This window comes from Lissotriton vulgaris, chromosome 9 (assembly GCF_964263255.1).
Source record: "Lissotriton vulgaris chromosome 9, aLisVul1.2, whole genome shotgun sequence".
Classification (NCBI taxonomy): Eukaryota; Metazoa; Chordata; class Amphibia; order Caudata; family Salamandridae; genus Lissotriton; species Lissotriton vulgaris.
The window spans coordinates 60,557,205-60,581,602 of NC_141697.1; positions in this window are offsets into that span (position 1 = coordinate 60,557,205).

Consider the following 24,398-nt stretch of genomic DNA (forward strand, 5'->3'; position numbering starts at 1 on the left):
ATGGGCTGTCCCGTTGGTGGATAGTGATGATCCGATTTTGTATAATTATGTGATATTTAAGAAGCGAATGCGTTGTTTGTTTGCCAAGCATGCTTTTATGCAGGCTAGTGAAGCCGAATTGTTGAAGTTAAGGCAGGGTAAACAAGATTTACTGACTTATGTCTTCTCCTTTAACCGTTTAGTGTCGGAGACACAGTGGCCAATGGCAAAGAGAACCTCTTTGTTTTATCAGGGGTTAAGTGAAGACCTAAAAGATATTTTGTCCCAAGTGGTAGATCCTTCAGAGGAATGTGCAGCTTTCATTGACTTGGTGGTTAAATTGAACCATCGGTTATCTGAGAGGCGTGGGAGAGGAATCGGTTTCAGGCCTCTTGTGTCATAAGTATAAAGAACGAGAGCAGGGGGCCTGCAGGGGTAAAACAAGGACCTGAACCTATGGAGATAGGTGGAGTCAGAGGTCCTTTGTCAAGTGAAGAGAAAGGGAGACGTCAAGCACAGAATTTGTGTCTTTATTGCGGGAAAGGTGGGCATTTTGCACATGAATGTCCAGTGAAACCCTCTAGTGTACCCGCGAGAAAGGATGTAGCTTGTGTAGGAAGACAAAACAGTGTACAGTCCAAGAAAAGTGAAGTGCTTTATGGTGACTCCTATGTGATACTTGGTTCGGTGCAGAGATTTCTGCGTCATTTTACCATCTCAGTCTGTTTGGTGGGATCTAATAGTGGGCGTTCTACTTTGTCTGGGCTATTGGATTCTGGGGCCATTGGGAACTTTATGGACATCAAACTTGCAGAAAAACTATGTGTTCCTTGTGTGTTTAAAGAGCAACAGGAGCCCGTAAGAGCAATAGATGGGACTGAGTTGTCCTCTGGTTCCATAACACGTCAGACAGAACTTTTGTGTCTCTTGTGTGATAACGGTCATTCTGAAACTATATGTTTTGATCTTATAGATGCACCCTCTTTTGTAACTGTACTTGGTGTGCCGTGGTTGCAGACGCATAATCCCAAGATAGACTGGGTACGACAGACGGTGACTTTGGATTCAGCCCACTGCCTACAGTGTTGTTATCAGGTAGCAACAGATTGGGTTATGCCATTGACTTGTGCAGTTGGGGACAGTGGCATGGTGGGTGAGATTCCAGCACAGTATGTGGAGTTTAGTGAGGTGTTTGATGAAATCCAGGCAAAGCTTCTTCCGCCTCACCGCTCATTTGATTGTCGGATCGATCTGGTGCCAGTTGCTACATTACCTTGTAGCCGCATTTATGCATTGTCAGAACCTGAGGAGCGGTATCTTAGGGAGTATTTGGATATGATGTTGGAATACGGTTATATTCGACCTTCTTCCTCTCCTGTTTCCTCGGCTATCTTTTTCATACCAAAGAAGGAGGGCAGTCTTCGTGCTTGTGTGGATTACAGGGCTCTAACCAAGGTTACAATAAAGAATAAATACCCCTTACTATTGATACTTGTGTTGTTAGACCAATTGAAGCATGCAACAGTTTTTACAAAACTGGATTTGAGAGGCGCATACCATCTCATTCGTGTCTGTGAAGGGGATGAATGGAAAACCGCTTTTCGTACAAAGTTTGGTTAATTTGAATATTTAGTTATGCCTTTTTGTTTATGTAACGCTCCTGTGGCTTTTCAGTTTTTTATTAATGAGGTGTTGAGTGAATTTTTGGATGTGAGTGTGATCGTGTATATCGATGATATATTGATTTTCTAAAGATCATCGGTCGATCACGAGATACAGGTCTCACAGGTTTTGAGGAAACATTAGAAATTCCATCTGTTTGTGAAGGTGGAGAAGTGTAAGTTCAATACATCTTGTGTGGAGTTTCTGGGGTTTGTCATTTCTGCGAATGGCATTAGAATCGATCCCCAGTAGATAGAGGCTATAGTCACCTGGCCCTTCCCTACTTGTGTGAAGGACGTACAGGTCCTTCTTGGATTCGCCAATTTCTATCAGTGGTTTATTTCACACTTCTCAGACATTGTACAACCTATGACTGCTTAATTGAAAAAAGGAGTGTCTTTTGTTTGGTCTCCTAGTGAACAAACAGCTTTGGAGTTAAAATGCCATTTGTAAAATCTCAGTAAAATACATGTGCAGTACAATATATATATATTTTACCTACTGGCGGTTGCCAGTAGGTAGTTATAGTTAGGACCTATTTTCCATAGGAAATTCCCAACATTCTTTTCCCAAAATATTTTGGTGCAGGTTGACAAATCTTTACGAAATTTTCAAAACTCGTGGGGCGCTCGGGTCCGCTCCTATCCTGAAAGTCTCAGGGTGATTTGTCAAGCGGGGGCTGAGAAAAAAGGGGGGTCCCAAAACGTGTTTCCCCCATGCAATTTTCCATAGGAACCTTTAGTCACAGCTACAGCTACAGCCCGAACTGCTAACTGGAATGACACCAAATTTGGCAAAAAGGTAGCCCTTGGTTCAGAGTCGTGCCTTTTGTTAAATGGTGTAAATCCGTTCAGTAGTTGCTGAGAAAATAAAAAATAAAATCATATATATATCTATGGCCGTGGTGGATCTGCGCACCCTAAGCGCACCCTGCCGAGCACGAGCTGTATGCTAATTGGCTCTCAGCACTCCACATCAGGAGGTATTGGCAGCCATCTTGTGCCTCTGTAAAACCGATAAAGGAAGGGCCTATCCCTCAAAGTTGCTTCAAAAAAATCTTCTAATGTGAGAAAAGATAAACAAAACTTTATAGGTTTATCTTGGCAATTATTTATGCCTTTTATTTTATAATAACATAAAAATATACTGAAGTTGACCCCTGATATCAGGTGGTGGCACCCGTATTCGAGAACGTCATACAGATGTATTTGAGTAATTTTAGGTCGAATCTCAAAGGATTTTCTTCAGTGGTCCACTTATTTATTTAATTTGGGTGATATTTAAATTCGGAAATGTAGCATGCAATTCGGTTCTTAATGGTGTTCTCGAATACGGGTGCCACCACCTGATATCAGGGGTCAACTGTATATTTGTATAGTCCTGAAGATGGTCTCTGTATTGAAACGGTAGCGACCGAAACGTCGACCCATGCTTCTTCTTGCATCATTTGTCTGTATTTAATTTTAACAAAAGAAGAAAAGCGTTACATAATGTTAAAGTAAAGGTGTCTTTATTGTGTACTGTTTCCCTTCTTGTCATATTGTTCATATATCCTTTAGTACCCTCTTTAAAATACAACTATAAAGAAAAATATTTTTATATACACCGGTTTCTGTGCTCTTTTTCGTTTGTTATATATTTTCTTGATGTAATGTTTAGTGCTTTATTTAAATCAAAAAGTCACTGCAAATTTATATGGTGATTGTCTATTGTTTAGCTTGGGCAAAAGTATTTGGGCCTATGATTTATTCCTTATAAATAATTTGTGGAATATTTTGGTCAAAAAAATCCCTTGAAGGCAACCCCTATCTTATCACTTACATAGCCCAAGCCCTCAAAGGTATATTGGGTCTCCCACTTTGTGTATAATAATTTCCACATGGGGAGCAGCATGTTTGCTGCTCCCCATGTGGAAAAGCAATGCCGGCTCCCGCAGGAGGCGGGGAGCCGGCTGGGACTGTGGGGGATTGGGGGCCCCCCACAGTCCCCAACGAGAGGCCTGGCCCCAGGGGATGTGGTCCAGGAGGGGGGTCATACGGCTCTCCTCCCCCATAAAAAGAAAAAAAACAAGGCAGAGCCCCCGGGGATGGGGTCACCAGGGCTAAAAGAAGCCTCAGGAGGGGGGGCACTCAGCCCCCCTCCTTGTTAAAAATATGTGAAATAAGTGGCCATGCCCCGGGGGATGGGGTCCCCTGAGCCATAAGTGGCCCGGGAGGGAGGCCTAGAGCCCTCCTCCCCAAACAATGTAAAAAAAAAAATCGAGGCAGAACCCCAGGGGATGGGATACCCGGGTCTAACAGGAGCCTCAAGAGGGGGGCCACACAGCCCCTCTCCTTGGTACAAAAATTAAAAATTAATTGATCCTGCCCCAGAGATGGAGTCCCCGGGGCCGAAAATGGCCTCGGGTGGCGGCCCCCTTCCAGATAATTTTTTTTTTTTATTAATAATTTGGGGTCAGACTCTGGGGGATGGGGTCCCCAGGGCCCAAAATACAGTAAAGAAAGGGGAGGGCCACAAAGCCCCCCTTCTAAAAAAGAAAAAAAAATAAGCCGGCAACGAGCTGGAAGCCCCGCCCACTCCCACCAGCACTATGAAAACGCGCCCTGTGGCACCTATTAAGATGAGGGATTTTTTCACGTACAATCCTGAGGGTCCCTGGGGGTTGTTTAGCCGACCAGGTACCTCCAGTTAGCGCCACAGGGAAAAGTTGCAGAGAGGTGGTCTGAGACCACGCCCCTTTTTACACCTCTGTGCACCGCAGCTCTGTGGCGCTTACTGGAGGTACATGGTGGGCTACTTGGCCCCTAGGGACCCTCATGGTCGAAGAGGAATTAATTTCCCAACTTAAAACGCACCACGGGGTGCATTTGCACAGTGGTGAAGGGAGGGGACGGGGCCTGAGGTGACATGTGTGCAAACACGTCCTGTGGTGTGTTTTAAGTTGGGAATTAATTCCTCTTCAATCGTGAGGTCCCCTGGGGACTAACTAGCCCATCAGGTGTTAGGAATTGAGCGATGTCTTTGTCGTTTCCTTTCTCTTTAGGGACATGCATAATCCGGACTGCGCGTACGCACTGTTTATTGTACATTCCAGGCAGCATAAAAAGGGCAGTCTTACCATAGTGAGATGCTTGGTTTCATTTTCCGGTTATTGTACCCGGAAACGCTTTGCCTTTGGTTCCAGTTCCTTCCTGTCTCTGTGAGCTTCGCCTGGATCTTCCCCGACGTTGGATTCCTCTTGGATTACAGTCAGCTCGCCTGCAGGCGCGGCGGAGTCTTCGCAGAATTTTTCCGTCTTTCCAATCCTCTCCGAACTCCTTCTCCTCCTTGTGGATACCGTTTTTGTCTTCAAGTGGACATTCAGGTACGCGGCGGCATTCCGGATTGATTTGGAGGCTGTTACTTTCAGGAATATTTTGTATGCTGTCCTCATCGTTGTTTGGACCTTTCCTTACGCTGGGGTGTTTTTCTATGGTCCTAAGGATTCTAGTATTGTTTAGTTAGTTAGCTGGGTTATTTTTATCTGTGTCCTCGAGCCACTTTCTCTGAGGTTTTTTTTTTCTATAATAGTATTTTTTCCCCTTCTTTGCCTACGAGCACTAGTAATTGCCTTCACTTGTATTGTTTTGAAAACACAATTTTGTTGGAGACTGCTAACCTACAGGAGTTCCCAATCTTGGTAAGGAGAAATATTTTTATGCGCATTGGAGCTCTGGTTTATGCATGCTCAGGGGATTTCTAAGTGGGGTGGATTTTTCACATTTCTCTCTTGTTTGTTTTTTATACAGGGATTGAAAGCTTCTTCCCAGTGATAGCAGTCCCCCAAGAAGAGTGAGGTGCGCTGGTCTATTCTTGGAGTTGCTTTTTCCCTTATCCCACCCTCTCCCTTTGTTTCTGGTGGCTATTCAATGTATGTACATAGGTGGTAGCCGCCAGGGCAGAGATAGGGGATTGGGCTTATCTTCACTCCTGCAGTGTCGGTTGATATCTGGTGGTATCAAGACAGAAAACCAAGCCCACGTATTGAGCCACTGCCCGAGTGAAGATGGATGAAGATGGGAAGAGAGTAACTGATGAGGGAGTCCCTTCCTTGCAGGATTCAATGGGTGCCATTACGTCCCTACAAACTGAGGTTCAAGGTTTAAGGCAAGAAAACCATGGGCTACATCAGGAATTAAGTACACTCAAAGACCGGGAACGGACGTGGGGTGAAGGCAGGACTTTCTTTTTGAAGTGACAGTGTCCTATAGTCCAACCTGCTACATTCCAGTTTGACAGGACTTCAGGTCAGGAGGCTAGTGGGGGGACTCCCCTAGCAGTGACGGATATTACTCCCACTCCTGTTCAATTGGCTTTACCAGAACGATTTTCAGGTGACTGCAATAAATATAGCATCTTTATTAACCAATATCACTTACATTTTATGTGCTGTCCTACGGCTTTTCCTGATGATTCTGCCAAGGTGGCATTTATTATTTCATATTTGGCAGGAACGGCTGCACTATGGGCTGTCCCGTTGGTGGATAGTGACGATCCGGTTTTGTATAATTATGTGGCTTTTAAGAAGCGAATGCGTTATTTGTTTGCCAAGCATGCTTTTATGCAGGCTAGTGAAGCCGAATTGTTGAAGTTAAGGCAGGGTAAACAAAATTTACTGACTTATGTCTTCTCCTGTGGCCAGTGGCAAAGAGAACCTCTTTGTTTTATCAGGGGTTAAGTGAAGACCTAAAAGATATTGTGTCCCAAGTGGTAGATCCTTCGGAGGAATGTGCAGCTTTCATTGAGTTGGTGGGGAAATTGAACCATCGGTTATCTGAGAGGCATGGGGAGAGGAATCGGTTTCAGGCCTCTCGTGTCATAAGTATAAAGAACAAGAGCAGGGGGCCTGCAGGGGTAAAACAAGGACCTGAACCTATGGAGATAGGTGAAGTCAGAGGTCCTTTGTCAAGTGAAGAGAAAGGGAGACGTCAAGCACAGAATCTGTGTCTTTATTGCGGGAAAGGTGGGCATTTTGCACATGAATGTCCAGTGAAACCCTCTAGTGTATCCGCGAGAAAGGATGTAGCTTGTGTAGGAAGACAAAACAGTGTACAGTCCAAGAAAAGTGAAGTGCTTTATGGTGACTCCTATGTGATACTTGGTTCGGTGCAGAGATTTCTACGTCATTTTACCATCTCGGTCTGTTTGGTGGGATCTAATAGTGGGCGTTCTACATTGTCTGGGCTATTGGATTCTGGGGCCACTGGGAACTTTATGGACATCAAACTTGCAGAAAAACTATGTGTTCCTTGTGTGTTTAAAGAACAACCGGAGCCCGTAAGAGCTATAGATGGGACTGAGTTGTCCTCTGGTTCCATAACACGTCAGACAGAACATTTGTGTCTCTTGTGTGATAACGGTCATTCTGAAATTATATGTTTTGATCTTATAGATGCACCCTCTTTTGTAATTGTACTTGGTGTGCAGTGGTTGCAGACGCATAATCCCAAGATAGACTGGGTACGACAGACTGTGACTTTGGATTCAGCCCACTGCCTACAGTGTTGTTATCAGGTAGCAACAGATTTGGTTATGCCATTGACTTGTGCAGTTGGGGACAGTGGCATGGTGGGTGGGATTCCAGCACAGTATGTGGAGTTTAGTGAGGTGTTTGATGAAATCCAGGCAAAGCTTCTTCCGCCTCACCGCTCATTTGATTGTCGGATCGATCTGGTGCCAGTTGCTACATTACCTTGTAGCCGCATTTATGCATTGTCAGAACCTGAGGAGCGGTATCTTAGGGAGTATTTGGATATGATGTTGGAATACGGTTATATTCGACCTTCTTCCTCTCCTGTTTCCAGCATAAAACGGACAGTCTTATCTTAGTGAGACGCTTGGTTTCATTTCCCGGTCCTTGTACCCGGAAACACTTTGCCTTTGGTTCCGGTTCCTTCCTGTCTCTGTGAGCTTCCCCTGGATCTTCCCTGTCATTGGATTCCTCTTCGATTGCATTCAGCTCGCCTGCAGGCTTGCAGGCGCGGAGGAGTCTTCGCAGACTTTTTCCATCTTTTCAATCCTCTCTGAACTCCTTCCCCTCCTTGTGGATTCCATTTTTGTCTTCGAGTGGACATTCAGGTACGCCGGCTGCTTTCCTGATTGATTTGGAGGCTGTTACTTTCAGGAATATTTTGTATGCTGTCCTCATCGTTGTTTGGACCTTTCCTTACGCTGGGGTGTTTTTCTATGGTCCTAAGGATTCTAGTATTGTTTAGTTAGTTAGCTGGGTTATTTTTATCTGTGTACTCGAGCCACTTTCTCTGAGGTTTTTGTTTTATACTATAATAGTATTTTTTCCCCTTCTTTGCCTACGAGCACTAGTAATTGCCTTCACTTGTATTGTTTTGAAAACGAAATTTTGTTGGAGACTGCTAACCTACAGGAGTTCCCAATCTTGGTAAGGAGAAATATTTTTATGCGCATTGCAGCTCTGGTTTATGCATGCTCAGGGGATTTCTAAGAGGGGTGGATTTTTCACATTTCTCTGTTATTTGTTTTTAGGTCGAGCTGGACTAGCATCCGTAGGATGCTCCAGTCCAGTTCGAGAACTATAGTCATCGACTTCAGGGGGATTAGGACAAGAGGGTGCCACGCGCTTTAGCCTGTGGATTTGACCTCGTGCACGCGCACGTCGGCTCCGTCCACATTCACCGTGCACATCCCCACACATACACACATGCATGCGCATACACACAGACAGACACTCGCTCGCTCACACACACTCTCCCCCCTCCCCCCCGCAGTCATCACACACGCATACACACACGCATACACACAGACTCCAAGACACATACACACACGCACGCACGCTCACACACATACAGATCCCCCCGCCGCCCCACGCACACACACATGCCCCCCGCCCTCGCAGCTCAGCAAAGGCCCCCACTCACCGGTACTCGTCTCCAGGCGAGGGCTCGTTGCAGGCGGCGGCGGTCTCATCCTTCTGTGCGTGCGAGGCTCTCACCTCACGGGAGCCCGCCCGGGCTTCCGGTGTGTCTCCACGTCCCGCCCCCGGCCTGCCTGACTTCCGCCCGGGACATAATAACAACTACGTTTGAAGGAGCGCGCTTTAATGGTTCATCCACTGCTCCGTAGGCGTAGATGTGTTTTATTTATTTTCAAGATGATGACTCGCAGGTACCTATATTGTCCCTCTTTTCTGCCCACTGTCCAGGTTCCTAGGATAGCCAGTCTCTTTCCCAGGATGGCTGTCTCACCGCCATTTGCCTCCATTCAGACCGCGTCCCTGCTCGGCTCCCATCCCTTTGAAGCAGCCATGTTAGGGGTGGCGAAATCAGATTTAAAAGGACAGCAAACTCACCATGCAACGTTTTTGACAGGAGTCGAGTGTAATTTTTTGCTTTTCATTTTCCTTATATACTTTGATGGAAGCCAAGGCTCCCTCCATTTTGCTAATGCCATATTATCCTCCCTCGCTGCTCTTCCGACATTACCCTAAGTAAAAATCACGGTTGGGTTTGAGGAAGCAAAACGCAGTGACATAATGTTTGCACAACATGCAAACCCGCATTAGGTTATTAACTATAAAATAAACTATACTTAAGGCCCTGAAAGATTCCTAGAGCTTTAACAACACTCCTTTTCTCTATAGTGGCGTTTTTACTGCTAGCCTTCCCTTTGGAAAGATCTCAATTTATTATTCACTGAAACAACGACCCTCCCCCCAGCCCCGTACTTGCAGGATTCTTAACGGTACCACCCCATCATCAGTGCTATTTAACCCTGTGCATGACATCTCTGTGAGCTTTCACCTCACTGTCACCTCTCACTGTGTTGTAGTTCACTATTTGTGTGGATTACACCCATCTGTTATTAATTGCCTCTTTGCAGGCCTGCCTCACAAGAATACACCAGTGGATTTCTTCTGCTTTTCAGAAACTAGAATTCCCTCACTTAAACCGTGGCTCATTGGTGCTTCTTCTAGTGCCCCAAGCCACTCTAAAATCTCAGCCTCCGTGTCCAGAGCGGCATAGTAAAGGTGCATTAAATATGCTTTTTGGAAAAAACAAGAAAGATTAATGTTTTCATACCACAGAATAGGTTTTGTTTGCCATGTCATGCATGCATTAGTACTTTCAGACATTAGTGGGGACAGTACTAATATCTAGTTATTTCACCTCTTATTTTGCTTAAAGGCCATCGCACTTCATTATTATTAGGGTAAAGGAAATCTGACAGCATTACCCTTTGGCTGGCCACATGCTTATCCCATGGCTACCAACAATGATCATATAATGTACTACCTATGCTGCACCACATTCAAACGGCTCATATGCATACAAGAACATCTTAAAATAGCCCCTGGGTCCGCATTTACCCAATTTACCTCGCCCTCCCTCTATCTATCTATCTATCGTCCTCCCTCTATCTATCTATCGCCCTCCCTCTATCTATCTATCGCCCTCTATCTATCGCCCTCCCTCTATCTATCTATCGCCCTCCCTCTATCTATCTATCGCCCTCCCTCTATCTATCTATCGCCCTCACTCTATCTATCTATCGCCCTCCCTCTATCTATCGCCCTCACTCTATCTATCTATCTATCTCCCTCCCTCTATCTATCGCCCTCACTCTATCTATCTATCGCCCTCCCTCTATCTATCGCCCTCCCTCTATCTATCGCCCTCCCTCTATCTATCGCCCTCCCTCTACTTTTATTTAAGTATTAATTTTTTTAAAACATTAAAAGCCATTGTTATTTGTAATATCAATACATCTAAGTCACGTAAATACAACACATATTGCATTACAAATGCTATAGGTGTCACATTTGCAAAAGTTAAAAGTATTGGCATTGTAAATGACAGAGTTATTAATTTCGCGACTTTCAAAACCAACACATAAATAAAAAATGTGTCATTTACAATACCAATAGCTCAAACTTTCCTAATGCGAGACCTATTGCATTGCAAATGCTTGTTTATACAGGGATTGAAAGCTTCTTCCCAGTGATAGCAGTCCCCCAAGAAGAGTGAGGAGCACTGGTCTATTCTTGGAGTTGTTTTTTTCCTTTATTCCACCCTCTCCCTTTGTTTCTGGTGGCTATTCACTGTATGTACATAGGTGGTAGCCGCCAGGGCAGAGATAGGGGATTGGGCTTATCTTCACTCTTGCAGTGTGGGTTGATATCTAGTGGTATCAGGACACCAGGTACCTCCAGTAAGCACCACAGAGCTGCATTGCAGAGTTTTGTAAAAAGGGGTGTGTCTCTGAACACTTCTCAGCAACGTAGCTCCCTGGCGCATACTGGAGGTACCTGGTGGGCTAGTTGGCCCCTAGGGACACTTAGGATTGAAGAGGAATTAATTCCCCAACTTAAAATGCAGTGGGGAAGGGAGAGGACGGGGCCTGAGGTAACGTGTGCAAACACTCCCTGTGGCGTGTTTTAAGTTGGGGAAATAATTCCCCTTTAAACCTGGGGGCCCCTGGGGGCCAACTAGCCCACCAGGTGCTTCTAGTAAGCTCCACTGTGCCGCGTTGCAGAGAAGTGGACTAGGCCGTGCCCCTTTTTACACCTCTATGCAACGCTCTGTGGCGTTTTCTGGAGGAACCTAGTGGGCCATTTGGACCGAAGGGACCCTCAGGATTCAAGGGGACTTAATCTCCCAACTTAAAATGGCCACAGAGCGTGTTTGAACAGTGGTGAAGGGAGGGGATGGGACCTGAGGTGAAGTGTGCAAACACACCCTGTGGCGCGTTTTAAGAGGTAGTTTTAATCCCCCTGCCCTATTATATACTAGGGGCTTACAGAGGAGGTCATGCTAATCACAGGGGGACCCCAATGCATCGTGTTCCCTAGTGTTTCTAGCTGCTTTCACTGTATTCTAGGGGATTTTTAACATAGCACTGGCTCTAGGACTGGTTAGTGAGACTCCATTACCAACAGTATCCGTCTGAAAAAAGTTGAGGGTACAGGATGATTTTGCAACAAGTCTTCTTTCTGCTCTTCTGTTTGTTCTTTCTGCATTTCCTTCTTCCTGCACTTTTCTTCATCTTTGAGGACTTCTGTTGCTTCTTTCTGCATTTCTGTTTTTTTCATACTGTGCATTTTCTCTTCATTCTTCACATGTCATATCTCTGTAGGCATATTTAGGAATTATAATTTAAAAAACCTTTGAAATTCACTGAAAAAACCATAGGTTTCAGGCACGTTATAGTTAGGAATTAGCATTTAAAAAACCTTAGAAATTCACTGAAAAAACCATAGATTTCAGGGGCGTTATAGTTAGCTGGACATTTCACTCGTACAAAACCATTGAAATTCCCTTGTTATAGTTAGTTCAGCTAACTATAACTCGCGCGCCCGCAATGCACTGCTGATGAGGTCACATATTACATCACTCATGACATGGTCAGTGACATCACTCATGACATACATAATGACATCTCAAGTTGCTACCCTCCACAAGGTAGTGTCAGTAATGCATCAAACAAAGGGAACACCCTGAGTGGGCTACAGGCATACATTGCCAAAAGTATCTTGGAGAGCGACTCATCCCAGTTGTCATAATGTAAGCAGTGAAGGTTTCTGTGGACGAATGCCTTCAATATATCAGTAAATAGCAAGAAATATTTCGAACAGGCCTGATGTCATGAACATGAAAGGAGGCTCGTAAGGGGAAAACTTTCATTTCTCTAGAACCACTGAACTCATTTTTTCAAATCACAATAAGCACAATCTGAAGACCAAAATCTAGCCTCCTGTCAAATTTGGTGTAATTTTGTTCAGCAGTTTTTGCGGTAGCACTTCTTAAAGAAGTCCATGAAACATGCGTTTGAATGTTTGGGGACCCCCGCTTTTTTCTCAACTCCCTCTTGAATAATCACCATGAAACTTTCCATGTACAAACTAGGCAACAAAAAGCACTTTTTTTGGAAGGTTTCGTGGAGATTCGTCAAACGGTACTAAAGTTTTAAAAAATGCATTTCCTATGGAAATGCTGACCTAACTATAACTACGCAGTGGTAACTGCAACTAGCTAAATATATATATTACTTACTGGGGGTAGCCAGTAGGTATATTACCTACTGGTGGTCGCCAGTAGGTATATATAGTTAGGACCTAGTTACCATAGGAAATACCCAACATTCTATTGGGAATAACTTAGGCCCCGATTGAGGAATCTGCGTGTAATTTTCCTTAAAATTGCTTCACTCCGCTCCGCTCCTCCCCTGAAAGTTTCAGGGGAATTCATCAAGCGGGGGCGGAGAAAAGAGGGGATCCCAAAACATGTTTTACCCATGTTAATTTCCATAGGGACGTTTAGACACGGCTACAGCCCGAACGGCTGAATGGAATTACACCAAACTTGGCAAAATGGTAGGGCCTGGTTTGCAGATGTGCCTTTGCTATATTTGGTGAAAATCCCTCCAGTAGTTGTTGAGAAAATGTAATTTGAGCAAATTATATATCTATATGCGCTCAACATTCTATTGGGAATAACTTTAGCGCCGATTGAGGAATCTGTGTGTAATTTTCCAGAATTCTGGCCAGCTCCGCACCGCTTCTTCCCTTAAAGTTTCGGGGGGATTTGTCAAGCGGGGGCCGAAAGGGAGGTCCCAAAACGTGTTTTCCCCATGTTAATTTCCATAGGGACCTTTAGACACGGCTACAGCCCGAACGGCTGAATGGAAATGGCAAAATGGTAGGGCCTTGTAGGCAGATGTGCCTTTGCTATGTTTGGTGAAAATCCCTCCAGTAGTTCTTGAGAAAATTGAATTTGAAATTTTTCAAATGGCATTTTCTATGGGACATTTTGACACGGCTACAGCCAGAACGGCTGAACGGAATTACACCAAACTTGACAAAATGGTAGGGACAGGTATGCAGTAGTGCCTTTTCTATATTTGGTTAAAATCCCTCCAGTAGTTGTTGAGAAAATTGAATTTGAGCAAATTATATGTCTATATGCGCTCACTGTACGTGCACCGTGAGCGAGTTTCTGATTGGCTGGCAGTCGACTGTCAGCATTCCAAACTGTCCAAACCAGGAAGTGTTGGCCACCATCTTGTTTTTCAGGAAAACTGAGGCACAAGAGAGCCCAAAACAAGAGTGGAAAACACAAAAAGTGGGCAGGTTAGAGACCCCCTAACCCTCTAGCCCTTCTCAGGGGGTCCCAAAAGGACCCCCAATGGCAAAAAATAAATAAATAAAAATCACGGCGTACCGTGCGCATACCACGGGATGCACTTGGTGGTCCTTCTGGGACCCCCTGAGAAGGGCTAAGGGGTCAGGGGGTCTCAACCCTGCCCCCTTTTCGCGATTTCCACTCTTGTTTTGTGCTCTCTTGTGCCTCACTTCTAAGAAACAAGATGGCTGCTCAGGTGGTCCCAGAAGGATAATAACATATATAAACGTTATCCGCTAATAGAATTAGCATTTACAAAACCTTTGAAATTTATTGAAAAAAATTTAGGTTTCACGCCTGATATAGTTAGGAATTAGCATTTAAAGAACCTTGCAAATTCACTGAAAAAACCATAGGTTTCAAGCCTTATACAGTTAGGAATTAGCATTTTAAAAACCTTGCAAATTCACTTAAAAAACCATAGGTTTCAGGCCTTATATAGTTAGGAATTAGCATTTTAAAAACCTTGCAAATTCACTTAAAAAACCATAGGTTTCAGGCATTATATAGTTAGAAATTAGCATTTAAAAACCTTGCAAATTCACTTAAAAAACCATAGGTTTCAGGCCTCATATAGTTAGGAATTAACATTTTAAAAACCTTGCAAATTCACTTAAAAAACCATAGGTTTCAGGCCTTATATAGTTAGGAATTAGAGATGTCATCAGTGATGTCATCAGTGATGTCACTGACCATGTCATGAATGATGTAATATGTGACATCATCAGCAGTGGATTGAGGGTGCGTGAAATATAGTTAGTACAACTAACTAAATAGGAGCAATTTCAATGGTTTTTTAAATGCTAATTCCTAACTATATAAGGCCTGAAACCTATGTTTTTTTAAGTGAATATATATATATATATATCACCGAAGGTAGGTATGTGGAGTAAGGTATAGAAAATCTAAACAAACAATAGCAATACAACAATATAGCAACACTTATTTCTATACAAACTATATATATATATATATATTCACTGAAAAAACCATAGGTTTCACACCAGTTATAGTTAGGTGGAAATTTTACTCGCATAAAACCATTGAAATTCCCACGTTATAGTTAGTTGGACTCACTATAACTTGCGCGTGCAATGCACTGCTGATATATATATATATATATATATATAACATTTCTATGGCAAAATGAAACCCCTCATTTTGTTCCTTTTCAAATTAAATGTATTAAGTGTTACCACTTTATTCCAATCAAGTTGACTTCAGGTGTGCGTATACTTTTGTCATAAGAAAGACTGTTAGCGTTCTAGTTGTTCTTGAGAACACTCTGGGACATTCTGTCATTGGGCTATAGTTGGGCTACATCTGGCTGATATTTGGGCTACATTTGGGCTCTTTTGTCTCTGGTGACCATCTTGGGAAACTGCATATCAGAATTTTTTTAATGAAATATAAGAGGATTTGAGAAGTCACTCAAAATGTGCCCTAATTTTTCTTTCTTCAGCACTAATCATAATTTCTATGGCAAAATGAACCCCCTCATTTTGTTCCTTTGCAAATTAAATGTTTTAAGTGTTAACACTTTATTCCAATCAAGATGACTTCAGGTGTGCCATACTTTTGTCATAAGTTAAATGTTAAATGTTAAATGTTGTCTACTTGTAAAGCGCACAGCTGCCCCAGCAAAGGGGCGTCCCGGCGCTGTATACCGCTGGGGAACCCATCCTGGCTTTCCCTGTGAGATGGTCCCTCCTGGGCATCTCCAAGGTGAAGACAAGCATCCCCGGCGCTGATGGGGCCGTTAGTAGAGATTAAGCAAGCTATTGCCCAGAGTTGCTGAGTGGGACCCATGGTTGGAGGAGGCACCGGAGCGAGAATTGTCGAGTCCGCTGACCATGGCCCAAGACCCTGCCGCTTCGGGAATCGAACCCTGGTCCCGGGCCGACCTCTACTTCCGGGTCTGCCGCCTCTAACCAGTGAGCCACACCACTCCACTCCATAAGTAAGACTGTTAGCGCTCTAGTTGTTCTTTAGAACACTCTGGGACATTCTGTCATTGGGCTATAGTTGGGCTACATCTGGCTGATAATTGGGCTACATTTGTTTTTTGTCTCTGGTGGCCATCTTTGGGCTACATTGGGCTACATTTGGGCTCTAACATATATATAGCCCAATGTAGCCCAATATATATTTTTTCAAAGTTAATTTTCATAAAAACCACTGGAGCATATATCTTGAGACATAGCAAAGGCACATCAGGGTACCAGTCCCTACAATTTTGCCAAGTTTGGTGGAAATCCATTCTGCTGTTCGGGCTAAAAGTGAGGTCGACCGCCCTATGGAAATTAACATGGGGAAAACACGTTTTGGGACCCCCCTTGAACCCCCTTTTATCTCGGCCCCCGCTTGACGAATCCCCCACTTTCAAGGAAGGACCGGAGCTCCGCGAGGCAAATCTGAGGAAATTTTCAGGCGGATTCGTCAACGGGCGCCAAAGTTATTCCAAATGGAATTTTGAGATTTTGCATTGAAAAAAATCCTAACTATAACTACCTACTGGCGCCCGCCAGTAGGAAATTATATATATATATATATAATATATATATATATATATATATATATATATATAATATATGTATATATATATATATATAATATATCTCCAAACGGGTCCTCAGCAAGGCACTCGGAGCAACGTTCAGCCACGCTACCTTAAAGAAAACAGCAGGACCAGGTATTCCGTGAGTTGATATTTTATTTGGCAACAAACGGCAGCATAACGTTTCGGCCTCTCACAGGCCTTGATCACATGGTGTTACGCATTCGAATGGCAGAATTTAAAGTGCAAGTGCAAAAAACGGTAACCAACCAGAATAGAGTAAAGTGCATAGTGCAATAAACATAGTAAAAATACTACGTGATTTCATTATTGACATAAATCACGCACTCAACAGTTTTATCAATGTTGAAAATTGAAAGTTTGCCAGTGTTAGGATAAATCCCCCAAACAAATCACATAATAAGTGTATGTCTGCATACAATAAAATGTATATATACACATGTTATTTACATAATAACCGGATAAATCCGTTGGTACGATCAAGCACATCCAGGTAAAAATAAACATAAACAGACCGATAATGTGTATATTTGTGCATAGAATGCAAAATAGGCAGCAAGAATACCAAAGCTGCTATCTATGTATGGATACATCCATATACCATCTATTAAAGACAATGTCCCTTAGTAGATACACATATTTGTCTGAGCCAATAGTGAAGTTCATACACCATTAAACCAGGGGACCTGATCATGAGATACACTTGGATCTGATTAAAAACAATTGGCAAACTGTAAACCCACAATGGTTGGATAACCTAAATTATTAAACAAAAAGTGCAAGTGGATATAATTAAAATCAACGAACAGATTCAAAATCGATTATAAGCATGATCATGATGTTGAATATATTATAATCTAATCTGCCGAAGAAAGCAATGGGATCACCGGGTAAGATAATCATGACATGTGGGCACATGTATCCCTAGACAAACCACTGGCCGAGCTGGAAGTACTGAACAAAAACCATTTTGTGGAATATCTAAAAGAGAAACATAATGTGGTGCCCCAAGGAACAAACAAATGGAGATAAGCTGTACAGAAAGCAAAACTATAGACAGGTGTAAAAATCTTCTGATGCATTTAACCCGTTGGGGAATTTGCTATCTAGCATGAGAATATAGCGTGTTTCCAATCTTCTCAATGCTGCTTCCCTGTTTCCACCCCTTCTCAAAGGTGCAATGGTGTCTATGGCATAATATTTCAAGAGAGAGCTGTTGCTGTTATGCTTCTCTCTGAAATGCCTAGCGACCGGGTATGCTGGGTCGTTAGACTTTATGGCCCGTAGATGCTGAAGGACCCTTTTATGCACCTGTAATTTGGAACTGCCCACGTAACGGAGGCCACATGGGCATTCCAAAACATAAACACAGAATTCACTTCTGCACGTGATTTTTTTCCTGATTTTACATGGGGTGTCTGAAAATGGAATGTAATACTCGGTCTTATTCACCCCCTGAATGCAAGCTTTGCACGAAGCACATTTTCTGAAGCCTCTGCTCCCTGCCAACCAATCTTGTTTATTTAACAACTCAGGGCTAGATTTTACTAGTGCGTCCTGTAAGGAAAAGGCTTTTCTGTACGTAATCGCTGGTTTCGTGGGCATATCTTTGCCTACAATGGGATCGCATTTGACCAGACCCCAATGCCTATTTACAATTTTTCGTAACGCGCCATGCTGGTTGTTAAAGGCCCAGATGAGTCTAGTAGGTTGTTGTGTTGGGGTTATGGTGGAATTGCGTGTCCCCCTATGGACCAGGGCTTCAGAACGGGGTATGGCATTGGCTTTCCTGATGGTAGACAGGATCACCTTTTTGTCATATCCTCGAGCCAGAAATCGTTGTTTACACTCTTCCTGGGCTTTCTGGTTCTGTGCTTCAGTGCTGCATGCTCTTCTGATCCGCAGCATTTCCCCGTAGGGGATGCTGCGGATCAGATGAGGAGGGTGATGGCTCTGTGCATGCAGCACAGTATTGCCAGCCGTGGGCTTTCTGAACAGAGATGTTTGAATTTCCCCATTAATGATATCTATGGCAACATCCAAAAAGGTGGCATGTGTACTGCTGATATCAGAGGTAAATGACAAGTTGTAATTGTTCACGTTTAACCTGTCGATAAATTCTGTGGCCTGTTCGGTGGTTCCTTTCCAGATCATGCATACATCATCGATGTATCTGAACCACCGAACAATGTGATTCCTACAGATCTCAGAGTGTTCTCCACTGAGGACCTGCCTCTCCCAGTACCCCATGTGGAGACAGGCGTAACTGGGAGAAAAACAGGCCCCCATGGCTACACCCCTGATCTGCTGGAAATACTGTTTATTAAACATAAAGTAATTGTTATTCAAACAGAATTTTATCATCGATAACAGCATTTTGTTATGTTCTGCCAGAACAATCGGACGGAACCCCAAGTAATGGGCCACTGCCCTGAGACCATCCACATGGATGATGCTGGTATATAGGGCAGAAACATCAAGTGTTACAAGCAGGTATGATGGATCCCAATGCACAGTGCTTAGCTTTCTTAAAAAGTCACTGGAGTCTTGGACATAAGAGGGTAATCCTAACACATATTCCTGCAAGTATGAATCCATGTAGATTGTAGTATTCTCTAGCAAACCCCCACATGCAGAGATAATAGGTCTTCCGGGGGGTTTCTGCGAGTTCTTGTGGATCTTGGGGATCAGGTAGAGGACGGGCATAATGGGAAAATCATTTTTTAGATATTTAAGTTCATCCATGCTTATGAGACCTGATGACCGCCATCCCATGAGCAATGAATAAAATGTACTTTGGGCATCCTTAATGACCGCCAGATCACAGTGTCTGTAACAGGAGATATCATTCAACTGGGCAGTCGCCTCTTCTAAGTACAAGTCCCTTGCCCACAAAACAATGTTGCCCCCCTTGTCTAATTGACGGACAATCACATTGCCAGCCTTTTGGATCTTTGCCACTAAATCAGTGTATTTTTTGTTACAGTTATTTCTGTATTTATTGTTCCTCAATGTCTGTGAGTACAGTGTCTTGATATCTTTTGCTATGGCCTCCTGGAAGATATCTAAATTATCGTGCAGCATCTGTGGAGTATATGTAGATTTTGGCTTGAATTTGGTGAGGTTACCCATAGTGTTGCCAGATTGGGAAGCACTATCAACATCCGTTTGTTGTGTCAGAAACTGTTCTTGTCTTAGGCTCTCCATATCTTGAACGAGTGGCAAATCATGAACAATTAATGTTGGGCTATCAGTGGTGTTATTGTCAGTTATAACCTCCTGATTCCTGGGCTTATTATTCACAAAGTGTTTTTGCAATTTAAGTTTCCTTGTGAACTTAAACAAATCAATTCTGGTGTCCACATAATTAAAATTTCGAGGCGGACAAAAAGATAAGCCCATAGATAATGTTTCAAGTTCGGAATCTGAGAGTTGCAAGGAAGTTAGATTAATGATAGATAAATTAGACACACCTGTTTATTCTATGGTTGCTTCTTCTTTTTGCTCCACTGCTTTTTGTAAGGTTTGCGTTTTGGAGCATCGTCCTGCTCTGGCTTTTCGGCGCTGTCGTCGTTTGGCGCTGGGGTTTTTGCTGCCTTTTGGCGGTCGACTCTGGGGCGTAATATATCCCTGTTGTCCTGGTTCACCATTTCCATCTCCTGCGCCATCGTGAACCGGGTAAACCCCAACCCCGACCGGGTTCTACCTCCTTCGTATTCAGAGCCGCTGTCTATATTAGAACTTAGATTTGCATTTGATGAACTGGCCGATGATGTGCAGCAAACTTCTCTCCGAAAAAGAGAGGCAGAGACCCAAGGGGAGACAGTTGAAGGCTTTCTGGCAGATGGTAGCCGTCGTCAGCGCCTAAAGCCTCCATGGATGATGGAGTACTCTGTAGATTAGTCCAGCCCCTTTAAAAGGCTCGTTGTTACAAGTCCGCAGCGCCCCCAGGCAGAATACCTGTGCAGCGACCCACGATGAGGGAAACTACAAGTCCCAGAGTCCCCAGTGTTCAGGACCCCGGGATGTTGCTGTGGGGGATGAGGATGATGACCTCATCGTCGTGCGTTTCGGGTGCGGGAAACAAAGTTGTGCCCAAAAACAACCAAAATGTAAAAAATTGTAATGTCAGCTTAAAAGTTCACAGAAAAGCGTCCTCCGCTCCCCTGTACCGCTTCAGCCTCAGATACCGAGGGTCCATTAAGCAGGGGAATGCATGTTGCCCAGCACGGGGTTGGGATACCTCGCTACCATACATATATATATATATATTCAATCCAAACAGGTAGCCTTAACAGAAGCACTGCCACACAAAGTTTTCAATGAGCACGTTTATTTGAATCCATTTCACTGCTCGCTTCCCAGCAGATTTCAGAGTCTCCTTCGAACATAAAAGCCTGATGCGTTTCAGGGATGACCCTTTCCTCAGAGGCAATGTTGGTGAAGGTCAATCAAACAGTTTCTGGTAGTGTCTACTCAAATAGCTCTCACCTGCCTCTATGGGCGTGTCTCAGGCGCACTGCATCCTGGGCTTTGTAGTACACTGTCAATTAACCCACAGTGGGGCTGCTTCCTCATATATATATATATATATATATATATATATATATATATATATATATATATATATATATATATATATATATATATATATATATATATATATATATATCCAAACAAAACAGGTAGCCCAAGTAGAGAAGCCGCAGACAGGTTAAAGATGAATTCACTTAATTTATTCAGCAACTTGCAAACAGGCTCAGGACCGAGCTGGGAAACAGCAGTTCAAACACAGACGCGTTTCAGGACACGACATCCTTTCCTCAGTGACTGTGCTGCAATGGTTCACAAGGCGGTGGTTTCTAAGTCGTTTTATTTTCAAATTGTACCTGCCCCAGTGGGCGTGGCCACAGACATGGCCTTCTGGTACACGTAGTTTGACATATTACCCCAGTGGGTTCGCTTGGTGAAGTCATTAGTCATGCAAAAATAAAAACCCCAGTGGGTCGGTTCCACAGTTCTGTGCCGAGGTCTGTCCCGCTTTCTAGCTGCCGAATTGGAAAATATGACAGCTTTCCACCTGCGGTGGCACTGTCATCCTGTCTCCTGTGTGCCATTTCTTCATAGGAAATGGCAGGACCTGCACTCGAGCAGTGGGCTACTCCGCGGGTTGGTAAGTGGGTGTGTGAATCTCTGAGTGGCTCTGTACATGGGTGTGTGACGCTCCGATTGAGTCTGGAAGTAGGTGCAGAGTATCTGAGTTGGTCTTTGAGAGGGGGCATGAGTGCCCAGGTGGGTCTGTGAGTGGGTGTAAGAGTCTCTAAGTGGGTATGAGACTGTACTCATGAGTCTATGACTGAGTCTCTAAGTAGGTGCATGAGTCTCTGAATGGGTATGTACATGGGAATATCACTCTCCGAGTGAGTCTGTAAATGGGTGCATTAGTACGTAAATGGATATGTGAGTGGATGCATGAGTATCTGAGTGGGTATGTGACCGGATGTATAAGTGTATGGGAAGGTATGTGAGTGGGTGTCTGAGTGGATATGTGAGTAGATACATAAGTCTGTGACAGTGACCAGTGAGTGTGTACACTCACTGGTCACTGTCACATATATATATATGTATATATATGTATATATATATATATATATATATATATATATATATATATATATACTAGCAGCCCGTCCCGACCTTGTCCGGGAGCAACAGGCTTCCCCGACCCCCGCCCGCCCCGACATTGTCCAGCAGCCCGGGCCCCCGCCCGGCCCTTCCCCCGCCTGCCCCGACCCCCGCCTGCCCCGACATGGGTCCCCTTACCTCAGCCGCCGCTCCTCCCGCCTGTCCGCTGCTGATATACTGCTTTAAATATGTCTGTTCTTCTTTGCAGAGGTGTACAGCTGACCAATCCGTTCTACAGAGTGTACATTGGCTGGGAAAGCTTACATCATAGCTAATCTTTTTGGCCTAGAGGTGTGTTGATGATTGCTGTTTCACCATAAGAACACGGGATCATTCTCTTTTCTCCTGCAGCCTGGGCCCCCACGCAGCCCGTCACCCGCCTGCTCTGACATGGGTCCCCTTACCTCAGCCGCGGCTCCTCCCGCCTGTCCGCTGCTCGCACCGCCGCTGGCCTGTCCGCTGCTCCTCACATCACCGCTCCTCCCCCGCGCCATGTCCGCCGCTCCCTTACCTCAGCCGCCGCTCCTCCAGCCTGTCCGCTGCTCGCACCGCCGCTGGCCTGTACACTGCTCCTCATGTCACCGCTCCTCCCCCGCACCATGTCCGGCGCTCCTCGTTGCACTCCTGGACGCCGCTCCTCCCCGCGCTCCTGACGTGAGCACCCATGTCGCGGCCGGCGCTACTTTGGAGGGACTTTTTTTTTTACTGTAAATTTTTTAAATAACGTTTTTTTTAAAAATTTATATAGCCTATAACCATCTACACACCCTGACGATTCCAACGGTGTATCGGGTGTGTGGATTGGCGCTGTGGTTCCCGAGTTTACCCGCCTCAAAGGCTGAAAGTTCTTCCTTTATTATAGTAGTACAGATATATATATATACTAGCAGCCCGCCCCAGCGTTGCCCGGGGCAGAAGGGGGCTGGGGGCAGCATTTCAGGCTTGCGTGCACTCCCGCCCCGGTCCCCACCCGCCACAACATTGTCTGTGTCCCGGACAATGTCGTGGAGGTCGGGGGCCGGGGCGGGAGTGCACGCAAGCCTGAAATGCTGCCCCCAGACCCTGAGCCTTACCGCAGTTGTTCCGGGCCAACCTACCGCACTGGCTCCCTCCCGTCCCGTGTCCCAGAGCCTTAACTGAGCTGCCGCTCCTCCCCGAGCTCCTCCCTTCACCGCCGCTCCTCCTCGTCATCACGTACGTTGCGGCCAGCGCTACGTCGTGGCCGTCAGCGTCGCGGCCGGCGCTACTTTCAGGGAACTACTTTTTTTTTAAAGTTATATTTTACATTTACTTTTTTAAAAATTTTCTACAGCCTATGTCCATCTGCACACCCTGAGGATTACAACAATATATTGGGTGTGTGGATCGGCGCTGTGGTTCCCGAGTTTACCTTGCCAAAAGTTTTGTGTTCTCTCTTTATAATAGTAGTATAGATATATATATATATTTATATATATATTTTTTAGACTTCCACCAATACTCACAATGACTTCTCGATAGTCGTGACATTCCGTGATGGTACAAGGGGGCTGCACTGGTAGTCACGGCGTTGTCGCGAATATCGCATTTGATTAAAACTATCAATTTTGGACACAAACATGGGATCAGAGTATCTCCACCCTGACGCCTTATGTTAGCTTCACACAAACTTTCAGCCCCAGGAACCATTCCTGGATAATAAAATGGCAGCCACAACTTTCTGTTCAGGTTGCATCCAGACAATCAGAGCATTCCAGTTGACACGCACGATTTCACAATTCATCACAAAACCATCACGAAATATCCACGGCCGGAAATATATCTATTCAGCTTAAATTTCTCAAAAACGACTAGACGGATTTGCACCAAATAACAATAAGCAGAATCTGCATAACAACGCCTACCTTTCTGCTAAATTTGGTGCAATTCTGTCCAGTTGTTCAGGCTGTAGATTCGACAACGTGTACCTACGGGACTTAACATTACAGATGCTCTCGTTTTTTGAGCCCCTATTTTCCGGTCCCCACTGCACAGATCACCTCCAAACTTTCCATGACGCACAGAACCTACTTTAAAATTTTCATGAAGATTGGTCAAACGACGCCAAAGTTATAGGCAAGCGAAAAATGCCTTTCCTTTGGAAACTAGGTCCTAACTATAACTTACTATTGGCGACTGCATATATGTACATGTTTGTGTTTACAGAAAAAAAATTATAATTCAGAAACACTTTCTATCCTCCTCCCCTACAGGTCCAACAACTCAAAAAGAAAATAACATATTAAAAATAAAAAGTAAATTAATACCAGTGTAACAAATTATTA